This window comes from Trichechus manatus, unplaced genomic scaffold (assembly GCF_000243295.1).
Source record: "Trichechus manatus latirostris isolate Lorelei unplaced genomic scaffold, TriManLat1.0 scaffold00083, whole genome shotgun sequence".
In the NCBI taxonomy this organism is placed as follows: domain Eukaryota; kingdom Metazoa; phylum Chordata; class Mammalia; order Sirenia; family Trichechidae; genus Trichechus; species Trichechus manatus.
Window position 1 is genome coordinate 11,188,061 of NW_004444019.1, and position 24,474 is coordinate 11,212,534.

Below are 24,474 nucleotides of genomic sequence, written 5' to 3' on the forward strand. Positions count from 1 at the left end.
ATCCTTCAGCATATCTCCGAGTATTGTCTTGAGCTGCTATTCAAACCATGTTGTTTAAGTTTTCCCATGTTCCTGTTTCTGTTTTCCTGTCTGTTAACACCATGAAAGGAATCAAGATGATGATGATTACGCTAATGACATAGTGGTATAGTGAAAAGAGCATGCATGGCATTTTGGCAGACTTTTGTTTCAGTTCTGGCTTTACCACTTACTGGTTGTCTAGAAAAAGAAAGGAAATTGAGTTTTTCCATCTGTAAAATGGGAATAATAACGGTACTTAGCTCTTAAAGTTGATGTGAGGATTAAATGATAAATTTAAAGATCTTAGCATAGTGCCTAGCACAAACATAGTAAGGGTTCAGTACATGTTAACTGTTATTGGTAGTAATCAGCACTTAATTTTTTTAATGTATTCTATAATATGAATCATGATATACCTGTTACTTCACATATGGCAATAATATAAGAAGCAGGACGAAGAAAGTTTGGTATATATCTACTATCAAATGTCTTGCTTTACTATTGCATGTGTTATAGAATATGAATCCCACAGGCTTTTAGGGCTTGCTGTTGGAGCAATGCACAAATCACTAAAGTGTGCAAGAAACACCTCTAACCTTCCTTCCTTCCTTCTTCCACTCCTTCCTTCTTTCATTTCTTTCTTACTTTGCTCCTCTCTTCCTTTCTTCTGTCCTCTCTTTCATCTCTCTTAGGTGATTGTAAGAATCGTTTGGTGTTTTAAGTACTTGAATACATTGGATTTAGATGAATTTTTGCAACAACAAAAAAAAATCTGTGATTCACTGCATTGCCATTCATCATTACGTTTCCTTTACAACCCTTCATGCTGTTTTAGTAGAGATGAGAACTCTCCTATCTCAGCTAATTTGAATTCATTTTTCAAATGAGGGTTCGTGAGCTACTATGCTAAAATTAAGGCTTATTACATCTTCTGTACTTCCTTTGTCAGCTAATATTGTAATATGATGTTTAAGTAATTTTATTTTGATATGATTTCTTATTTAGAAACTCGGGTTTATTATTATTATTTTTAATCTCAATAGGTGTTTATATATTTTATGTAGATATTTTCTCCCTGGTTGCCCTCTCTTTTAGAGACGTGGAATTACTCATTTTTATTTAAACTATATAAAATAGTTCCATATTAGTGAGGAAATATGACACAAGAATGCTAGGGAAAAAAGATAATAATGTCTACTTTTGTTATTAGAAGAAAGGAAGCAAAAAGGAACTAATTCCTAGAAGAAAAATATACTTGAATGTACCAAAGAGAAACCTCAGAATTCACCCATTCTCATTCATTATTTTTTAAAGCAAACAAATATTACCTCCCTGTCGTCTTCCGTTGCTTCTTTTATTCAGAGAAAAATGTAATTTTGTAAATAATTTCAAAGATTAAATTTACCTAAAAGGCAACTGAGAATTTCCCCTATGACCCATAGAATAGTCTGTTCTTTGTGTCTTCCTAAAATACAAAGGGAGCAATCACAGTGGTTATAGGCTCTCCCTGGAAACTTTGCCTGATAGCCTAGTGCCTTGGAAAATTGTCCCCTTTTGCTTTAAGGAGATATCCTGTCTCTGGACACACACACACACACACACACACACACACCAATTGTGGATTTAACATGAGAATGGAAAATTCATTTGACAAAGTATAAAACGTTTGCTGTTTTGAGAGACCTATGTCCCTTGTGTTCCTCTTTGGCCACCATGAATGAGTCCCATGGCTAAGAAGTGAGAGTCAGGGCTAAATGAAGCCCATTCTACTTTATAGACGTGGTGATGTGTGGTTTTACTTATGAATAAGCAACAGCTCGTGCTTGTGCAAAATGTCGATCTGTGCTCGCTTGCTGTGGGTCTCTCTCATTTAAAAAGAGGCATTTGAAGTCAAATAGAAAATGTATTATTTAACTTACTATAGGCTTCAGTGCAGAAATACAAATTATATTTTAACTTTTTAAAAATGATTGCATTAGAGAAGGAAAATAGCAGATGCGAACAACTCAGTTTAATCCTAATAATGTAGTAATCTGCCCATGATGAAATTAACAATCTGTCTTCAAAGAATAGTTTTTAAATTAATTCCTTATCTACTAAAATAAGGATGTATTTTTTACTTAGAAATTGTACTCTTTTCCCCTAAGCATGGCTCATTTAAAAAAAATCATCTAATAGAGGAAGTCATGGTATCTTTTCAAAAAGATGTTTTAATACAGTATCAGATTATACTGTAATCTAATGAGTGATAAAATGACATTTATATTGAACTCAAGATATATATTCTAAAAATGTATAAACTCAATATATTTAATGAAGATCAACTAGAAATCATTTTTCCTGTGTTTATGCAAATTTACTCCAAACTGGCTGATCATATTAATAGCTGTTTTGGAGGGAATTTCACTGATTATTGTAAAAGTAGTATATGTGGTAGAGCATACTTTACTTGAAAATTGTAGTAGGAAAAAGTAATATCTTTAAGAATTATTTTTAATCACTAAAGATAGTATAACCTAGTTATTTTTATTCTTAGCAAGAACCACATTCTGGATTAGAATATTTGAAATTTACAGTGAAAATAGTTTAGGAAATCAACAATACATTTATCAGATAGTTTACTAGGTAACAAAAAAGTGGATGCATCATTGTCATATCTTTCTTTGTGCAGTTTCCTAAAATGTCTTACTCCCAAAATAGTTGACATGCAGACGGCATAGATTCATTGTATATTAAAAAATTCTCACCTCACATAATCCAAAAAAAAAAAAAAAATGCAGTTAGAGTTAGGTAAAACATTTTTATTCATAACAATAAATGACCTCTTAAATTTGTCATCAGAGAAGCCCAGGTTTTTTACAAACTGTAAATAAAATGTTTCTAATACTGTCAACTCTTTGCAACTTTTTTTCATAAATTTCAATGTTCAAGATAAACAAGCACTTTTTTTATTTTTATTTTTTATTCCTGTCAAAAATGACTGGCCAATATAGAGGTGGAAGATAGGCAGAGATGGTTCAGCTATTAGAAAGAAATGTTAAATGGAGAATAAGTTATGAAATGCTATTGAATAAATACCAAAAATATATAATATGTCATTCTATTTTGTGGTTAAAGAAAAGGAATAACAGTCAGGAATAAAAGAAAAAGAGGAAACAAGAAGAAGGAGTGAAGACAGAATGAAGGCTTTAAGTTTTGAGGCATGTTTATTAAAGGTAAGCTGTTCAGATCACACCTAGTTGTGGCATGCAGGGGAAATTATTTCTTGTTGAAATATTAGTCAGTTGATTAACTGCTGTAACAAGTCAGTCCTTAAACATGGAAAAGTTTCTTGAAATAGGGCAAATGTAACTACTTTTTAACTCTGATGAACCATCTTCCCTATGTAGCACAGCTAGGTCCAAGTATGAACTGCCACAGGGTAGGGGAATGGACGGTGAGCCGTATTCTGAGCAGTAACATTTCACATAGAGAAGAATATGGACTAGAGATTTCTACTTTTCATCTTCACCAAGATTTATAGGGAAATGAAAAGTAGAGAAAATGTCAAGACCATCTCTGAGATAATGATTTCCAGTTTAAGATTTCGATTTCCTAATATCCAAACATTTCCTTAATATTAAACAAAATTGCTTAATTAAATTGTATTTATGTACTGAATGTCCCTCCCTCTCAAAAAATATCCTTGCTGTTTTCTGAGTGGCAGTCATGGGTTTCATAATTTTCCTGGATCTTTTTGGGCCTTGGTTGACGTGTACTCAATAGCAATGATTTCCCAACCATTGCTTCTGAAATAAGTTGGAATCAATATCTAGCAACTGTTATTCCTTCAATAATTCTTCAGATTCCTGGATTGGTCTATTAGTTAGCTGTTGCCACAATAATACTGCATAATAGGTTACCTAAATCTCAGTGGCATTTAGGAAGCACTTATTTCTTGCTCACATGTTGGTTGGGGTTTGACTGACCTAGGTTGTCTTCAGCTGTGCTTGGCTTCAAGATGAAGATTGGGCCCAGGTCTGCTGTGCCTTTCTTTCAGCCTCCTTGGACCAGCAACTATGTGAGGCATATTCTTCTCATGGCAAAAGACAGCATAAATGTGTAAAAGCTCAAACCAGCAAGAACATTTTAATCCTCTCCTGTGTCACTTGTGCTAACATTTCACTGGCCGAAGCAAGTCCTATGGCCAAGGCTAACATCAAAGAGGAAAGAAAATATGCTTTGTCTCTAGTAAGAGGTTCTGCAAAGTCATGTAACAAATGGCATGGATATGGGAAGGAGTGGAGAATTGGGAACAATAATTCAATCTGACATGCTCCATTTTCTAGATCACAATCGTTCACATGCCTTCCACACACAAAATGCCTTAATCTTAATATCCTCTTTCCCCAAACATCCCAGAATTCTCATCTGTTTATAGCATCAGTTCAAAATCCAGGGACTTGTGATCTGTATCAGGTCCAGAAGCAACTTCTCTTGACCTGGAGACTTATGAATTTAAAAGACAAGTAATCTCATCTCTCCCTACTCTAATACACACTCCCAACACAAAACTGTGAAAGAGGGACAGGATTATCACAATGAACACTCAGAAAAGGATGAGAGGTGCATAGCAGTCACTGGTCCATAGCAATTATGAAATAGTACTGGACAAATGTTGCCAGGTATCATTATGCTGGAGGGAAGGAATGTTCCTTGATTATGTCCTTATTCTGCTCGCTAAGAATTAGCTAGAGAGGAAAGGGGGTTGTATCAACACTTACCCTGGTGAATGTTTTTAGAAACCATCAGAGTTTTCAAGATAAAGAAAAAAATCTGTTTTGAATTACTTTTTACTTTTTCTGTGCTTCTTTAATATGACATCTTCTAGGACAGAATCACACAGGTCTTCAGATTTGTAAAGCTTTCAGTGATATGTAAAAATATCCTTTCATTTCTATATTTTATTAAAAATTACTTAATTTTGTGACTTAGTAATATATTTTAAAAGAGCCCTAGTGATGCAACAGGTAAGTGTTCAGCTGTTAACCAAAAGGCCTGCAGTTCAAACCCACCAGTGGCTCTGCGTGAGAAAGACCTGGCGAATCTGCAATCTCTAAGGATTATAGCCAAGAAAACCCTATGGAGCAGTCCTACTTTGTCACAAGGGGTCACTATGAGTCTAAATTGACTCGATGGCACCTAACAGCAACAACAATATATTTTAATGGCTCAAACATCAAAAGGTATAAAAAGACACAAAGTAAACAATCCGCCTCCTGGTATATTTCTGTTTTTTCTGCTTTTTTACACAAAATTGTAATATACTATAAGTATTCTGCAACTTTTTTTACTTAAAATATTTTATATATTTTTCTATATCAATCCATAAAGAACTCCTAAATTATTTTTTAGAGACGTTTATTATTCCATTTAATGGATATACTATAATTTATTTAATCTGTCCGCTATTAATGGACAGCTAGGGTATTCCCAAAGTTTTGCTGTTACAGATGGTGTTGAAATGAATGATATGGCACATATGTCTTTTTACAGATGGATGAGTATATTTTTAGGAAGAAAATCCTGTAAGTGGAAATGTTGGGTCAAAGGGTTTATGGGTTTATAATTTTGAAAAGAAGAGGGTCACCAAAAAAGAGGAAGACCCTCAATGAGATGGATTGACACAGTGGGCTCAACATACTTAATATTGTGAGGTTGGCACATGACCAAGCAACATTTCATTCTGTTATAAATATGGTCACTATGAGCTGCAGCCGGCCCAATGGCACATAACAACAATCAACAATTTTGAAAGAAACTACCAAATAATCTTGCATGCAATTTCTAACAATACTTACTCCCACCAATAATATAGGGAGGGCCTCTTTATCCACCATCTTGCCAATAGTGTGTTAACAGACCTTTGGATTTTGGCCAGTTTTTTCAGTGAAAAATGAAGTTGCATTTCTTTTATTATGTATGAAGAATAACTTCCTTCATGTATTTAAATCTGTTTCTGGCCTTTTGGTTTTCAAAAAATGGACTGTTCTTAGATGGGACCATTTTCTTTGGGGTTTTGTCTTACTGTCTGCAATAAATATTAGGTGAATGAATATTTTATAGGAGCTGCATATATACCAAGGAAATTCAGCCTTTTTAAGTTATTTGAGTTGTAAATACTTTTCCTATTTATTGGCTTTGTGTATAGTTTATAAGAAACTATTTCACAGGTTTTTTTGCTTTTAATATGGCCTAATTTATAAATTTTTATTTTATGGTAGCATGGTGGTTAAGCACTCATCTGCTAACCAAGAAGTCAGCGATTCAAACTCACCAGCCACTCCACAGAAGAAAGACGTGGCAGTCTGCTCCCATAAAGATTATAGCCTTGGAAACCCTATGCGGCAGTCGTACTCTGTTCTGTAGGGTCACTATGAGTTGGAATCTGCTTGATGGCAACAGGTTTTTAGTTTTTGTTGTTTTTTGTTTTTAGATTTTGTGTAATAGAAATGCTTCCCCTCACTTTTTATAACTCAGTGTTATAAAAAGATTTCTCCTGTACATTTCTTTTAGTACTTTATTTTTTTGTTACATTTAATGTCTGATTTTGTTAAATTTTTTTCTGATGTATATATAGGATAGAGATTCAACTATATTATTTTTCTGTATGGCTGTCCACTTGTCTCAATATCATTTGTTGTATAGTCCATCTTTTCTCCACTGATTTGAAATGCCATTTTTATCAGATACCAAAGTTCTGTATATTTTGGAGTCTATTTCTGAACTTTCTTTTTTTTTTTCCTTTACATCTCTGTCTATGCAGTAGTTCTATATGGTTTTAATTACTGAGACTTTATGATGTTTTATGTGTAGAATTAGTCAATCCTTGTTATTCTTCTTTTTCAGAAATTTCCTGGCTATTACTGTTTATTTTTTCATACAAACTTTAGAATGACCTTATTCTTTCTGGAAAAAAAAAAATGACTTCGTTTGGGATGCCATTTACAAATTAACTTAGAGAAGATTGTCTTTATGGTGAGTTTTCCTATCTAAGAACATAGTATGCTTTTCTATCTGTTCAGGTTGTCTTTCATGCCCTTTAGACATGTTTTAAAAGTCTTCTTCATATGATCCTTGCATATTTCTCATTAGATGCTATTCTTTCTAATTCTGTTATGGCTCAGCACATGTGATGCTGAGAAAGAAGGACTTGTAGCTGCTTTAACCCTGATTCTACCTCTAGATTCCTGCAAGATTAGAAGAAATAGACAGATGATGCAATAAGAAGGCAGGTAAAAATCAGGGGACAGGTAGGTAGATGTAGCATTTGGGTACTAACTAGCTTTTGCTATCCTGTCCATTAGAAAGCCACCAGATTTGTCTGGCACACACAGCATAGGAAAAGCACAATGTATAAAGATATGCCTTGGATGGCAGGACCATTATCATTTAAAAACAGAAAAGAAATGCAGCTAAGAGTTTTTATTCATAGGCTTTGCTGCATCTGTCCTAAATAACAGTGACTTTAGTGACTTTCTCACACAAACGAGTTCTGATTATAGGAACTTCCAACATTGGTATGGTAATTCCATAAATAAGTGGTCCAGACTCCTTATTTCTTTTTCCTGTGCTATTCTTAGAATGTGGTTTCCATTCTCAAGTTTGCCTTGTGGTTCAAGATGGCTGCTAACATTCTCGCTGTGTCCACATTTCAGGCAAAAAAAAAGGGATCAGGGCAAAAAGTGAGTGCCTCCAAGCTAATTCAACCCTCTTCTAAGACCTTTTCAGAAGCTCCACACTTTCTCGTTTCACCTCATTATATCTGTATAAGAGGCTGCTCCCAAATAAGGATTTTGTTACTACGGAAGAAAGAGACAGTGGATATCACGGAGGCAACTTCTTGTCCCCATCATAAGAAGTAAACATATTTTCATTTTCTCTTCTAAGTGTGTTGAGAAGGAAGAAGGAAAATACCAAGAAGGAAATATGAAAGTGATTATTTCTCACACGTTTAGGGTAATTTAAGACGACCTAGTGTTCAGCAGGAAACAAACCCTGGTGGTGTAGTGGTTAAGCACTACGGCTGCTAACCAAAATCTGGCAGTTTGAATCCACTAGGCACTCCTTGGAAACTCTATGGGGCAGTTCTACTCTGTCCTGTAGGGTCGCTATGAGTCGGAATTGACTCAACGGCAACAGGTTTTTTAGTGTTCAGCAAAACCTGAACAGGAAATCATTGCTTTGGTTGTGTAGTTTTTTGACTCCAAAATGTTTTGAAGACTAATTGAACCACACATCCTCTTTTTCTTCCTCAGAGTTGAGGAACCCCAGTGAGGAATTAAAATACAGTCCCCAAACGGTACAGTTGTACAGTTTGATTAAAATGTCGTCCCTGCCTTTGGCAACGACAATCTAGTGTGGGAGGTAGATAAATAAAGAGATGCTCTAGTTCGGGCTGATGAGTGATCTGAGAGAGGTGAGCACAGGCTGAAAGGAAGTACGTAATAGAAGCACCTGACCAAGGGTGATGGGAAAGTGGTATCAGGAAGGGATTGTTGTTAGCTGCCATCGAGTGGGCTCCAACTCACGACGACCTTAGGTGTAACAGAACAAAACATTGCCTGGTCCAATGCCGTCTTCATGGTCACTGGTATGTTTGAGTCCACTGTTTTGGTTATTGTGTCAGTCCATCTCACTGAGATGTTTTTGGTCAGGAATGGGAGGGAGTGATGAAACTTGAGCTGAGTTCTGAAGGACAAGTTGCCACGTAAGGTGTGAATAGACAGAGGGGAAGAGGAGGAGGTGGTGGGAAGATAGAATTAGTTGGCTAGAGAGAAAAGCTGGTGAGCAGAAAACTTGCCCAGGAGGAGAGCAGCATATGTGAAGTCTTGAAAGTGAAAGAGAGCACAGTTCCTTTAAGAACTTTGTCAGGTCTTACATCTATCCTCAATTAAGAAAGAGATGAGGGTGAAGAGGACCAAACTAATTAATTTTTACTTTATCCTTCAGTGCAAGAGTCATTGAAGGATTTGAAGCAGAGAAGCGATGTGCTCAGATTTGCATTTTAGAAAGATTATTTTAGAGGCACAGTGAGAATGGATTGGAAGTCAGCAAAATCCAAGAAAAGGGGCAGTATAATCCAGACAAGAAATAATGAGGGCCAGAACAGTTTGAGAGTGGGAGTGACTTTTGAGTAATTAAGAGAGAAGATCTCCAGGCCTTGGAACTGAATGAATCAGGAAGTGAGAAAAATGGGGCAAATAAAGGAAGATGATTTCTGGTCTGCTATTATGGATTGAATTGTTTCCCACCAAAGTATGTGTTGTAACCCTAACCCCTATAACTATGGATGTAATCCCATTTGGGAGTAGGGATTTGTTATGTTAATGAGGCCATATCGGTGTTGGGTGTGTCTTGAGCCAATCAGTTTTGAGATATAAAAGAGCAGATTAGGCATAGAAGAAAGCAAGCACAAATGGGAAAAGATTGATACCACATGGAAATCACCAAGGAACCGAGGAAGAGAAGCTGAAAGAGACAAAGATGTTTCTCCAGAACTGACAGAGAGAGCCGTCCCCTAGTGCCGGCACCCTGAATTTGGATTTCTAGCCTCCTAAACTGTAACAAAATAAATTTCTGTTCACTAAAGCCATGCACTTACAGTATTTCTGTTATAGCAGCAGTAGGTAACTAAGAAACCTGGGCAAACTGTGAAAAACACTGTTATTCATTAACATATGGAAAACAGAGGGGAGATAGATTTTGTAGAGAAAATAAGATACTCAGTTTTATGTGGGATAAGTTTAAGGTGCTAATGGGACATATCTGTGGAATTATACAGGGTTCGAAATTTGGGAAAAGAACTGAGCAGGAGAAATGAATTTAAAGGCAGTTCAAGCCATGTGACTAAACCAGGATGAGTAGGTAGAGTGAAAATAGGAGACAATTTTGAGTACCACAACACTTAAGAAGAGGAAGATGAATGAATAAAAGATCCAGAGAAGGAGCAGAAAACATGTGGAAGTAAAACAAGATGAGAGTAGCATTGTGGAAACCAAGGAAGGCATTTCAGATGCTACAGATATCAAGAAGATTAAGAGCTGAAATAGCCGTTGAGTTTAGCAATATAAACATCACTGAGGACCAGTGCAGGGTAGCTTTGGTGGGATGGTGGGAGCAGAAGTCAGATTATAGTGGGACAAGGAGTGAATATCTAAGGAGGAAGATAAATGTAAAATGCTTTCAAACAGTGATGCTCATTGGATTAGGGAGAAGCATACAGCTTTTTAAAGATGAAGTGTCTCGCGCAAGTTTAAATGCTGATGGGAAAGAGCCATTAAAAGGTGGGAGGTGATATAGGCAAGAGGGGATAATCAAGGCAAGCCTCTGAGAACTCAGAAGCAAGAGTAATCCAGAGCACATATGAAAGGATTAACTTTGAAGGAGGAGGAACAGATCTTTCAGTAGAGTGGAGGAAAGGAAACCTGGATAGATATGACTAAGAGGTTTATAGTGGGAAGAGGGCATCAAAGAGAGTCACAATAGTTTCTAATGGCTAATTGAGGAGAGAACTAAGAACAGATTTTGAGTCAACCCTACAGCCCTGTGAGGATGGACACCTCAATTTGTAGTTCCTTCAATCACGGGCTGTCATTTTCTCCTGTAGTGCTTAGCAATTCAGGTGTAAGGTGGCCCTCGTGCACAATTTGATTCTTTCAGGGTTGAAGTTCTCCTAATGGGTATGAAAGGAGGAAAAATAGACCAGGAAAGACAAGGGCCTTGTTGGTTTGGACAGTAAAGTTCTTAGATTGGAAAGGAAGAGAAGAGTAAAAGAGACCAATTGAGGAGAAATCTGTAAGGATGGACATGAGATTAGATCTTGTTGATATTCTAAAATTAATCATAATCAAAATGAGGACAACTGGAAGTTTGATTATAGAGGGGGCTTTGCAGTACTATGATTCCTCTGTCAAGTTCAAGATTGACAACGATATTTAAGTGAATGTTAAATTGTCATAACTTCCTCCACAATAATTTTGCCTCGTGAATTATCAATTATTATCATAAGATACTGATATTTTATTTAAAATATTTTCTAAAGTGCTTAACATATAAAATATTGTTTTAGTAGGCCCAGTAACTGTGGAATTATGAAAATGAGGCATTAAAGTATAGCTCATTTCATTTGATGTTTAAGATTCTTAGTTGTGCTGTGGTTTAGTGTCCCTCTTTTATACCCACTTAAGATAAATATTTTTTATTTACAAGTGATCATTTGCACTTTAGATGTTTTCTAATGATATATTTCAAAGACTGGATTGGACCCATTGTTATAATAGATTATTTCCAGTATTTCTCTTAGAATAGTGATTCTTTTTGTTATAGAATGGGATGTTCTTGGTTAAAAAAAAAAAAAAAAGACCAAACCCATTACCATTGAGTCTTGGCTCCTATTCATAGTGACCTTATGCATAATAGAACAAAGCATTGCCCAGTCCTGCGCCATCTTCATGATCATTGATATGTTTGAGTCCTTTGTTGAGGCTGTTGTGTCAATCCATCTCATTGAGGGTTTCCCTCATTTTCACTGACTTTACCAAACATGATGTCTTTTTCTAGAGATTGGTCATTCCTCATGACATGTCCAAAGTAAGCGAACGTAAGTTTTGTCATCCTTTCTTCTAAGGAACATTCTGGTTATATTTCTTCTAAGACTGATTTGTTCATTCTTCTGTCAGTCCACAGTACATTCAATATTCTCTGGCAACACCACAGTTCAAATCTCCATGAATGGGATACTACTCATTTATTTTCAGCAGGTCTTAGTAAATACTGCATATAGCGTCTTTAAACTTTCTTTTTTAGAGTGACTAAAAACAAAACAAAACAAAACCCAAACCCTTTGCCGTTGAGTTGATTCCGACTCCTAGCAATCCTATGGGACAGAGTAGAACTGCCCCAGAGGGTTTCCAAGGGGTGGCTGGCGAATTTGAACTGTGGATCTTTTGGTAAGCAGCCGTGGCTCTTAACCGCTGCACCATCAATGCTCTTTAAATAATAAAAAAGCTCCATTTTTAGAAACTTTTTTCATTATTTCTCAAAACTCAGAGTTTTGAATTAATGAGTTTTAAGCACACTACAACTTTTTGCAATTCATTTAGACTTATAATTTAGTATATTATTGGTGGGTTTTAGTTAGATATCTATTTACTTTTTTCATTTGACCTTTTTTTTTTAGTTATTGGCCTTTAGGTGAAACTTTACAGAAAATTAGTTTCTCATTAAACAATTTATACGCAAATTGTTTTGTGACATTGGTTGCAATTCCTATGATGTGTCAACACTCTGTCCTTCCACACGTTGATTCCCGGTTTCCATCTGTCCATTTTTCTTGTCCCATCTCGCCTCTTGAGACTTCATCTCATATACTTTGGACATGTTATCAGGAGGGACCAGTCCCTGGAGAAGGACATAATGTTTGGTAAATTAAAGGGTAAGGGAAAAAGAGGAAGACCTTCAAAAAGATGGACTGACACAGTGGCTGCAACAGTAGACTCAAGCATAACAACAACTATGAGGATGGCGCAGGACTGGGCAGTGTTTCGTTCTGTTGTACATAGGGTCACTGTGAGTTGGAACCAACTCACGACACCTGACAACAAGAACATACATGATTGAACTAAGAAACGCATTCCTTGCATGTGTTATTGTTTGTTTTATAGACCTGTCTCGTTTTTGGCTGAAGGGTGAACTTCGGGAGTGGCTTCAGTTCTGAGTTAAAAGGGTGTCCAGGGGCTATAGTCTTGGGGTTTCTTCCAGTCTCTGTCAGACCAGTAAGTCTGGTCTTTTTGTGTGCGTATGAATCTGAATTTTGTTCTACATTTTTCTCCTGCTCTGTCCTGCACCCTCTATTGTGATCCCTGTCAAACTGGTTGGTGGTGGTAGCTGGGCACCATCTAGTTCTTCTGAGCTCAGGCTGGTAGAGGCTGTGGTACTTGTGGTCCAGTAGTCCTTTGGATTAATATTTCCCTTGTGTCTTTGGTTTTCTTCATTCTCCTTTGCTCCAGACAGGATGGGACCAGTAGATATATCTTAGACAGCCACTCGCAAGCTTTTAAGACCCCAGACGCTAGTCACCAAAGTTGGATGTAGAACATTTTCTTTATGAACTTTGTTGACCCCCTTGACCATGGTCCCCAGCCTTCAGCCCCAGTAATTCAGTCTCTCAGGGTTGTTTGATGTGTCTGTGAAGCTTCTATGACTTCGCCTTGGTCATGTGCTGACTTCCCATATATTGTGCACTGTCTTTCTTTTCACCAAAGTTAACACTTATCTAGTATCTAGTTAAAGATTTTCCCTTCCCAACCCTCCCCTCCCTCTTAACCATCAAAGATTGTTTCTTTCTGTGTGTAAACCTTTTCTTGAGTTTTTATAATAGTGGTCTCATGCAGTATTTGTCCTTTTGTGATTGACTTATTTAACACAGCATAATGCCCTCCAGATTCATACATGTTGTGAGATATTTTGCAGATTCATCATTGTTCTTTATCATTTCATAGTATTTCATTGTGTGTATGTACCATAATTTGTTTATCCATTCATCTGTTGATGGACACGTAGGTTGTTTCCATGTTTTTGCTGTTGTGAATGATGCTGCAGTGAATATAGGTGTGCGTATGTCTATTCGTGTTACAGCTCTTATTTCTCTAGGATATATTCCTAGGAATAGGATAGCTGGATAGTATGGTATTTCTATTTCTAGCTTTTTAAGGAAGCGCCATCTTGTTTTCCATAGTGGTTGTACCATTTTACATTCTCACCAGTACTGCATAAGAGTTCCAATCTCCCCACAAACTCTCCAGTATTTGTTATTTACTGTTTTTTGGATTAGTGCCAGTATTGTCAGGGCGAGATGGTATCTCAGTGTAGTTTTGATTTGCATTTCTCTAATGGCTAATGATCATGAGCATTTCTTCAAGTGTCTGTTAGTCACCTGAATCTCTTCTTTGGTGAAGTGTCTGTTCATGTCTTTTGCCCATTTTTTAATTGGTGTATTTGTCTTTTTGTTGTTGAGGTGTTGCAGTATATTGTAGATTTTAGAGATTAGACCCTTGTTGAATATATTATAGCCAAAAATTTTTTCCCATTCTGTGGGTTCCCTTTTTACTCTTTTCATGCAGTCTTTTGATGAACATAAATGTTTAATTTTTAGGAGCTCCCAGTTATCTAATTTATCTTCTGATGCTTGTGCATTTGTTAGTTATTGTCCATATCCCATTGATGCCATATATTAGGGCCCCTAGTATTGTCCTTATTTTTTCTTCCATTAACTTTATAGTTTTAGGTTTTATATTTAGGTCTTTGATCCATTTGGAATTAGTTTTTGTGTATGGTGTGAGATATGGGTCCTGTTTCAGTTTTTTACAGATGGACATCCAGTTATGCCAGCATCATTTGTTAGAAATTGTCTTTTCCCCATTTAATGGACTTTGGCCCTTTGTCAAAGATCAGCTGGCCATAGGTGGACGGATTTATGCCTGGGTTCTCAATTCTGTTCCATTGGTCTATATGGCTGTCATTGTACCAGTGCCAGGCTGTTCTGACTACTGTGGCTGTATAATAGGTTCTGAGATCGGGCAATGTGAGGTATCCTACTTTGTCCTTCTTTTTCAATAATGCTTTACTTATCCGGGGCCTGTTTCCTTTCCACGTAAAGTTAGTAATTAGTTTTTCCATCTTGTTAAAGAATGCTGTTGGTATTTGGATCGGGATTGAGTTATATCTGTAGATTGCTTTGGGTAGAATTGACATTTTTACACTGTTGATTCTTCCTATCCATGAGCATGGTATATTTTTCCATTTATATAGGTCTCTCCTGGTTTCTTGAAGTAGTATTTTGCAGTTTTCTTTGTATAGGTGTTTTACATCCCTGGTCAGATTTATTCCTAAGAATTTAATTTTTTAGGGACGATTATAAATGGTATTGCTTTCTTGATTTACATTTCAAGGTTCTCTTTATTGGTGTATAAAAATCTAACTGATTTTTGTATGTTGACTGTGTATCCTGCTACTCTGCTGAATCTATTAGTTCTAGTAGTTTTCTTGTGGAATCTTTGGGGTTCTCTATGTATAGTATCATATCATCTGTGATAGTTTTACTTCTTGCTTTCCAATTTGGATGCCCTTTATTTCTTTTTCTTGCCTACTGCTCTAGCTAGGACTTCCAGCACAGTGTTAAATAGGAGTGGTGATAAAAGGCATCCTTGTCTTCTTCCTGGTGTCACGGGGAATACTTTCAGCCTCTCTCCATTGACAATGATGTCAGCTTTTGGTTTTGTATAGACGTCATTTATTATGTTGATGAATTTCCCTTCTATTCCTATTTTGCTGAGAGTTTTTATCAGGAATAAGTGTTGAACTTTATTAAATGCCTTTTCTGTGTTGATTAAGATGATCATGTGATTCTTCTCTTTTGTTTTATTTATGTGGTGGATTACATTGATTTTCTAATGTTGAACCATCCTTGCATACCTGATAATGAATCCCACTTGATCGTGGTGTATTATTCTTTTGATATGATGCTGAATTCTACTGGCTAGAATTTTGTCAAGAATTTTAGTATCTATATTCATTAGAGATATTTGTCTGTAATTTTCTTTTTTGTGATATCTTTGCCTGGCTTTGGTATCATGGTTATGCTGGCTTCATAAAATAAATTTGAAAATATTCCTTTTCTGTGCTCTGAAATAGTTTGAGTAGTACTGGTGTGAGTTCTTCTCTGAATGTTTGATAGAATTCTGCAGTGAAGCCATCTGGGCCAGGGCTTTTTTTTTGGTGGGGGGGAGTTTTTTATTACCTCTTCTTTCTCTTATTATGAGTCTGTTCAGATTTTCTATCTCAGTTTGTGTTAGTTTAGGTAGGTAGTGTGTTTCTAGAAATTTGTCCATTTCCTCTACATTTTCATATTCATTAGAGTACAATTTTTCATAGTATTCTGCTATTTCAGCTTTTATTTCAGCTGAGTCTGTTGTAATGTCCCTCATCTCATTTCTTTAATTTAGGTTATTTGCTTCCTCTCCTGCTTTTCATTTGTCAGTTTGGCCGGTGGTTTGTTGATTTTGTTGACCTTTTCAAAGAACCAACTTTTGGTCTTGTTGATTGTTTTCTATTGTTTTTCTGTTCTCTGTTTCATTTATTTCTGCTTTCTATTTCCTTCCTTCTGGTGGCTGTGGGCTTCTTTTGCTGTTCTCTTTCTATCTGTTCAAGTTGTAGGGCTAAAGTTTTGATTTTGGTCCATTGTTCTTTTTGATGTGTGCATTTATTGCTATAAATTGACCTCTGTGCACTGCCTTTGCTGTGTCCCAAAGGTTTTGGTATGATGTGTTTTCATTCTCATTTGACTCTAGGAAATTTTTCATTCCCTCTTTGAGTTCTTCTATTACCTAGTTGTCTTTAAGCAAGATGTTGTTCAATTTCCCTGTGTTTGATTTTTTTTTTCCTTAGCTCTTCCTGTTATTGATTTCTACTTTTACGGTGTTGTGATCAGAGAGAATGCTTTGTATTATTTTGATGTTCTGGATTTTATTGAGGGTTGCTTTGTGGCCTAAAATGTGGTATGTTCTTGAGAATGTTCCATGTGCATTGGAAAAGAATGTATACTTTGCTGCTATTGGGTGGAGTGTTCTATATATATCTATGAGGTCCAGTTTTTTATTAAGGCCTTTAGATCTTCTGTATCTCTGTTGATCTTCTTTATAGATATTCTGTCCTTTACTAAGAGTGGTGTGTTGAAGTTTCCTACTATTATGGTGGAGCTGTCTATGTCTCTTTTCAGTGCTGTTAAAGTTAGTTTTATGTATTTTTTGGCCCTGTTGTTGAGTGCACAGATATTTATTAAGGTTATGTCTTCTTGGTAGATTGTCCCTATAATCATTATATAATGTCCTTCCTTGTCTTTTATTGTTGATTTTTCCTGAAAGTCTATTTTATCTGAGGTTAGTATTGCCACTCCTCCCCTTTTATGGTTATCGTTTGCTTGATACAGTGTCCCTAATTCTCCTCATTGTTTCTTCTCCGTCAGTTTCTTCTTCCATTCGGTGCTTGATCTAGTACTTTGTCTCTTCATTTGAGGCTTAGGATTTGTATCTGTTTTACTTAGTTTTTTGGGTCTTTGCTGCAGAGGGATGGCATGGTGCTTCTGTCCATAGTGCTATGTTAGCTTCCTCTTTTTCTTTTAAGCAAATAGAATTATTTTGATTTTTAAGAATTAATGAATTCAGTGTTCTTTTGGCACACTTTGAAAAAATGAGAAAGATTTTATAGCCTTCTAATTTGTATAGAGACATTGTTTATATAATAGAGCAACTAAAACTTTAACATCCCTTTACTAGTATTTTAAAATTACCTTGAAAATTCATTTAAAATAAGATTATTGATATATTTTAATCTAAAAACTTTAAAAACAAAAAATTCTTAGTAGCAGAATTTATCGTGTCTCCTCTTCAAAAACTGTTTCTCACATTTTGTTCCTTCTTTTGTTAATATTTTTATAAAAATAACAGAAAACCCATAATTTAAGATTCTCTCTCACACACACATACACACATCTTCCCCAATTCAAATTTTTAACATAAAATTTTTGACACTGGCAATTTGTCAGAGCACATCAGTAAACATAAGATATCAAATCTTTTGGATCCATGAATTCTGTTCCCAGGAATGTATCCCAAGAAAATAATTCAAAGGAACGAAAATGCCTTCCATATAAAGAATTTTAGCAGTGTTATTTATAATATAAAAAACCGACAGCAATCTAAATGCCCAATGATAAGAACATAATAAGTAAATTATGATACACTAGTATTATGGTTTATTATATTGGCATAAATATGGTTACTAAGAAGAAATATGGAACCTGCTTATGAAGTAATGTTAGATGAAAAAGTATAAAACTAATATAACATAAATTATGTATATGTTATGTAAAGATCTCAAGGGAAACAATTTAAATAGGCAAAATGTTTAGGTGAGAAGATCATCAATTTTTAAAAATGTTTTAAATTTGATGTGGTGATAAATGAATTTATAGTATGGAGTTTTCAAAGAATTGTCATTATTTTTAGCAGTAGTAGTCATAATAGTAGTAGTCACTTTTGTGTGTTTATATATGTGCATATATTATTTAATATGAATAAAATAATGAAATAATAAAAGATGAAAAATTAGAATTGCCGCCATAGGTCTAGTCCTCAATCCAACAAGATAAGCGTTACCTCTGAGAGGGCAGCACAATACAAAGTATAAAGGTATGTGACTCCCTTCTTTGACATAAGTTTGAAAAGTTTAGCACTTTACCAACGCCTAATTCTAATACACAAAGAGTTTATAAGAAAGCGGCGTTAAACCTGCTTTTGGATCCAAAGGACTTCAGAAAATGTAGATGATGGGTTTTTTTTCCTCTTTGGAAACCCTTAGACTGGCTAGAGTTAGAAGCTTCCTGAGGGTGCCTGAAGGGGCTTGGGTGGGTTTCAGAGGGTGTTTTCCACCCTGTGGGTCCTGATATTTTCTGTTACATTTAAATATTAGTGAAATCACATTAGATACTGACTGTGTTATATTTTTACTAAATCACAAGTAAAACCCAAAAAAACTGTTGTCGTCGAGTCAATTCCGACTCATAGCGATCCTACAAGACAGAGTAGAACTGCCCTGTAGGGTTTCCAAGGAGCTGTTGGTGGATTAGAACTGCCAACATTTTGGTTAGCAGCCAAATTCTTCACCAAAATCACACATGGTATATTAAAACAAACAAATCCATTGCTGTCTCAAGTTGATTCTGACTTGTAATGACCTTGTAGAACAGGGTAGAACTGCCCCATAGGGTTTCAAAGGAGCAGCTGGTGGATTCGAACTGCCGACCTTTTGGTTAGCAACTACACTCTTAACCACTGTGACATCGGGGCTCCTACACATGGTATAGTTAAGTATTATTTCGTGAAATTTGTGTAAATTGTGTGTGTGTGTGTGTGACACACAAGTAGAGAGAGAGCAAAAGAGGGAAGAGATGGAGAAGGGATGACATAAAATGTATTACTTACTGAAGGTCTAGGTGAAAAAAGTTTGAAAAATACTACCTTCTAAGATAGGAAAAAGCACTGAAGACCTTGGCTTTCCAAGTCCCTCAGAGTCAAAACAGCCTCAGGGTTTTTGTGACCTCACTCATCTGAAGAAGTTCAATTTTCAGAGAGTTCATTATAGAATCCAGATATTCTGATGTGTAAAATAATAGTTTTATTCTTTAAATGACTATAAAATATTTTAAAATTACATTTTAAATTCTCAACTTAAATAAATATATATTTTTCAATATATCCAAAACTATATGCAGGTTAACTGGTAGGGCTTTCTATTCACATATTCCTGTGAATATCTTATTTTTCTTGATTTCTTTTCTTTCTGCTTTTGCATTATATTTATTATTTTCTATGCTCAATTACAAGAATTTGCATGGTAGCATAAAAAAGCATTTTAAAAGTAATTAGGAATTAATATAAGAATTGTGAAAAGAGTAAAATTATGGGAAATAATAGAAATCAGTTCTACGCTGAATAGTTCCATGGAGTAACTCTGCTGAAAAAGTCCAACAAAAGTGCTACATCTGAACGACAGAAGCTGCCATTTGTGATGTGTTACATGGGAATGAAAAAATAAAATAAAAGATTTTAATTTTACCAAAATTCTATTTTTTTCGATGATCTTTCCACTAACTGCTCATTTTAGTTTTTATTCTGTTTAGCCTCGATTGCTTCTGAACTGTCATTTTATAACAGAAACTCTGAGCTTTTGCTGCTTCACTAACTTTTATTTTAAAACCTATTCCTTCTTAGAAATGATAATATAGACGGAACTTTTACAAACACACATTTAAAGAAAATCATAGTACCCGAAATAATTTGTTTCTCTATCAGAGTAGGCAACAGAGCTACAGATGGTTATGTTCAGTGAGCCAAGAATTTAGGGCTGAGGAGCTGTGAATTCTCACAGCAGCTCTGCAACTTATTTTATGGTCCCAGGAATTCATGTCATTCAGAGTTGGCTTCATAGACTATAAATCTATAAGCTGAGAAAATAAAACTAGCTTTTGTATTTTAAGAATATTTACAACATATGATGGTTGAGGTTGTCAGTTTGGCTGGGCCATGATTCCCAGCAGTTTGGCAGTTATGTAATGATATAGTTTGGCAGCTATGTAATGATGTAGTTATCCTCCATTTTGTGATATAATATAATCACCTCCATGATGGGATCTGATGGGATCAGCCAATCATTTGTAAGGGGAATTTCCTCGGGGATGTGGCCTGTAGCCAATATATATGGACATTCTGGCAAAGCTTACTGGCTTTTGCTCGCTGTGGATCCTGCATCTGGCTTGTCATCATCTGACCTCCAGTTCTTGGGACTTGAGCCAGTGGCCTGCTGTATTGCCTGCTGATCTTGGAATTCACTGGCCTCTACAGCCTGTGAGCCAGCAGCTTGCTGTCTTACCTGCCAATCTTGGATTCATCAGCTTCTACAGCCCATGAGCCGGTAGCCTGCTGTCTGACCTGCCGATCTTGGGTTCATCAGCCCCTGCAGGTATGTGAGTCAGAAAAAGCCTCCAGCCTGACACCTGACCCATGGACTTGGGACTTGCCAGCCTCTACAACTTCACGAGCCATTTCCTTGAGATAAATTCTCTATATATATATCTATATATGTAATATATGTACGCTTCACTGGTTTTGCTTCTCTAGAGAACTAAGCCTGAGATACAGCACTGTAACTTGTATTACTTATCTGTTGCCATGTAACAAATCACCACAAACTTAGCACTGAAAACAACATAAATTTTTTATAGTAAAACCTGCAAAAGCTGGAACCTGTGTAAGGCGAAAACCTGTCAGAGAAGAAAAACTCAAATATGTATTTTCTACCAAATAGAGGGTGATAAAAAAGTGGTGCCTGCGCCCTGTCAACAGTGGAAAACTTGTCAGACCCGGATAAACAAGGCAGTCCTGTCGAGCTCTAGCTGTCACAAGTTTCACTGTATCTCACCGTTTACGTGGGTTAGAAGCCTAGGTACAGCTTATCTGATTTCTCTGTTCAGAGTCTTACCAGATTGAAACAAAGGTGTTGACCACCAAAGATACTTACCAGAGAAATAGTTTTTTCAAATCTTTATTACATTTGGTGGTCCCGTGGCCTTCTCAATGAGTGTATGATGTCTTCCCCAGATAGTGACATCTGCAGAGAGCCGCTCTAATTTTTCCAACTATCTTCAGTTCAAAAATATTTATTGAACACCTCTTATTTGTCATTTCAATGTACTGGAGATACTAGATGAATAAGAAAATCTAATTTCAGGGAATTCATGATCTAGTGGTAAAGCAGATTGGAGGCAAGATGTTAAGGGAGACCAAGCCTGAATCACTTTGAGAGGAGGAAGGAAACTTGGATAGCTGCCATGATTAATTTTTTTAAGAGAAACTGCCTAACTGGTAAGTAACTGGAAATTCTCTGAAGATGATAGATTTGCTGCAAGGAAATGTTGTATTGGGAGAATACAAAGCAGTCTGCAGGGCTCTTCTGAGGTGACAAGGTCATCGCAAGCATATAAGTCTAAATGAAATTCTCAATGAAAGACTAAGTTCAAGCAGAAGTTTTATGATGGTGTTTGGAGAGAATGCTGGTGGGAGATTGCAGGCAATGGAAATACTTAGGAGATGTAGCCATGTTTGCCCAGTCCCTAAGGAAGATGAAATTCTGAGTAGAGGATGCAGAGAGTGGATGAAGACTCTCTTAGCATAGTTATACGATGCTGAAAGCTTCAATAAGCTGTTGGTGCCATCTTATGCCTTGAACCCTAGGAAAAAACCTATAACAGCAGTCTTTAATTTAGGGATCTTTGCTGCTAAATCCTGTCAGCTCTTGTTTCCTTGTCCAGTTTTTACACCTTTACTCCATATTGCCTCTCCTAATTATGCCTTGGAAACCCTGGTGGCGTAGTGGTTAAGTGCTGCAGCTGCTGACCAGAGGGTTGGCAGTTTGAATCTGCCAGGTGCTTCTTGGAAACTCTACGGGGCAGTTCTACTCAGTCCTATAGGATCGCTATGAGTTGGAATCGACTCGACGGCAATGGGTTTGAGTTTTTTTTTAATTATGCCTTGATTGATGTCAGAATTGAGCAGCACTGGGAGATCTAGCAATTGTTCTATGATTTTTGGTCATTATGGAGGCCACATTCTAGTGTTTTCAGTATAATGAACCTTGTAACTGAAGTAGTACCACTCAAGGGCACACTCCTGGGGAGGGGCTTAAGCGTGTGAGAATAGCATTGATCATCTATAAATTAGGGAAGAGAGTGCATGATGGGAGTTTAGGTTAAGTTCTTGATGTGGTTGCCCTTTCCCTGAGGGTGGGTAACAGGTGTCAGGAGGTTCAGGAAAGTTGAATTGGCAGCAAGTTGAACCTTGGTTGGCTTGAACTTTGATGTCAGATTGCCCATTGAATGGGTTCTTAAAGGAGCTCAATGATTATGATCTAAAATGTCATATCAGGTAACACAATGTTTCCTTTTCCATGGCCTTTCTGTTAGTAATGGATAACCAGGAAGACTTTGTGATGTAATTGAAAGGATGGTGCCCTTCAACTTTTTAGCACTTCAGGAGTCAGCACACACACACAAAAGAATCCTGAGGGTGAATGAGACTCAGTCTCTTACCTGGAGAAGCAAGGTTCCAAATATGTGTTAGGGCAATGCTTCTCAAACTTCTATGAGCTTATGAATCACTTGGGATCTTATTAAAATGCAAGTTCTGATGTAATAAGTTAGGGGGTGGGAAGGGAATTTGCATTTTTAACATGTTTTCAAATGATACTGATGCTTCTAATACGTAGACCGCATTTTTTGTAGCAAAACTTGGAACATTAGAATAAAGAAGACTTACCTTAGAAAATGTGATTACGGTCATTAATCACTATAAAGCTACAAAATAAGAGGAAACTTGACTTATCCCATGCAGGTGATGTAGAAATTAAAGAACTCTTCAAGAATACTCAAAGATCTACAGGGAACCTAACAAAACCCAAACAAACAAAAACCTTTTGTATCTCTGTCATTTGTTTGTAGTCTGTGTCTTCCCTAAAGGACAGACGTGACAAGAAAGAATAGGAAATCTGACAGTGGCTACAGAAGCAGACAAACTTAACTCCATTATTCCCTAACTCTGAAATATATGGTTCTCTGTTTTAAAACAGGGACCGCTTATCACCAGCTGGTTAAAAAAGAACACTGCTACCACCACCGCCCCAATGCTCCACCTTCCACTGAGCCCATTCCTACCACTGGCTCTCAAGGGCTGTCATACAACAAAGAAGCAATGGAAGGTTTCTTGGTTTGGGAATGAATTATAGGCTTGATTGTCAAGTACTGTAGAGTGATTTTTTGTGGGGGGGGGGGACACAGAAGCTCTCTAGGGGTAGAGTGGTGGTGGAGGGCTGTTTATAGGATAGCTTTAGTATCCTTTATTGTAATAGATCGATCATTTCAGTATTTAATGCAATGCAATTCAAGGATCACCAAAGCGATTGTATTTCTTTTAAAGCTTAGTGTGGTGAGAATTCCCTTGTGTAATTCATGCTGTTGTAATGCAATCTTAGAAATAGTTTTCAAAGTTCATTAGGGTTGCAAAAGTTCTACCTGATCTACTCACATATACAAATGTGCCTTCCCCTGGTTCTCTTTATACTGCTATTTATATCAGCTGTTCTACAGGAGATCAGTTTTCTTCTCAGTATCTGATATAAATAACCATGGTTCCCTAAATATGATCCGCAGATTTCCAGGTAGTTCATGGACTGATATCTGGTTATTTATAGTCATGATTTGGCAGTGATATGCTTTTGTTACCAATATAAATTAATACTTTTCATTAAAATGCAGTAAAAGTTGTATTTGACCTCAATGATGTTTTTATCACAGATTCTGCTATTCTTTTTTATTTTTAATTTTTTTTATTGTACTTTAGGTGAAGGTTTACAGAACAAATATTTTCTCGTTAAACAGTCAGTACACATATTGCTTTATGATATTGGTTACCAACCCCATGACATGTCAACATGCTCCCTTCTCAGCCCTGGAGGACCTTTTTTTTTTTTTTGGTGAAAATATGCATAGCCAAAGACACCATTTCAAAAATTTCTACATGTACAATTCAGTTATGTCGATTACGTTCTTCCAGTTGTACTGCTATTCTCACTTTAGATGAAGGTTTACAGAACAAAATAGTTAGTCATTGAACAGTTAGTACACATATTGCCCTATGACAATGGTTAAGAACCGCACTGCATGTCAACACTGTCGTTACTCAACCTTGGGTTCCCCACCACCAGCTTTCCTGTCCCCTTCTGCCTTCTAGTCTTTGTCCCTGGACT

The 24,474-nt window shown here is 36.4% G+C and overlaps 1 protein-coding gene and 1 long non-coding RNA gene across 2 annotated transcripts in view; both read left to right on the forward strand.

Moving 5' to 3' along the window:
• KCNQ5 (potassium voltage-gated channel subfamily Q member 5) overlaps positions 1 to 24,474 on the forward strand; it is a 604,670-nt gene that overhangs the window by 104,315 nt on the left and 475,881 nt on the right. The window lies entirely within an intron of this gene.
• Positions 6,403 to 11,422, forward strand: LOC111821428 (uncharacterized). The gene is made up of 2 exons (XR_002824855.1): positions 6,403 to 6,465; positions 6,910 to 11,422. It is a non-coding gene; the product is annotated as an uncharacterized LOC111821428 (long non-coding RNA).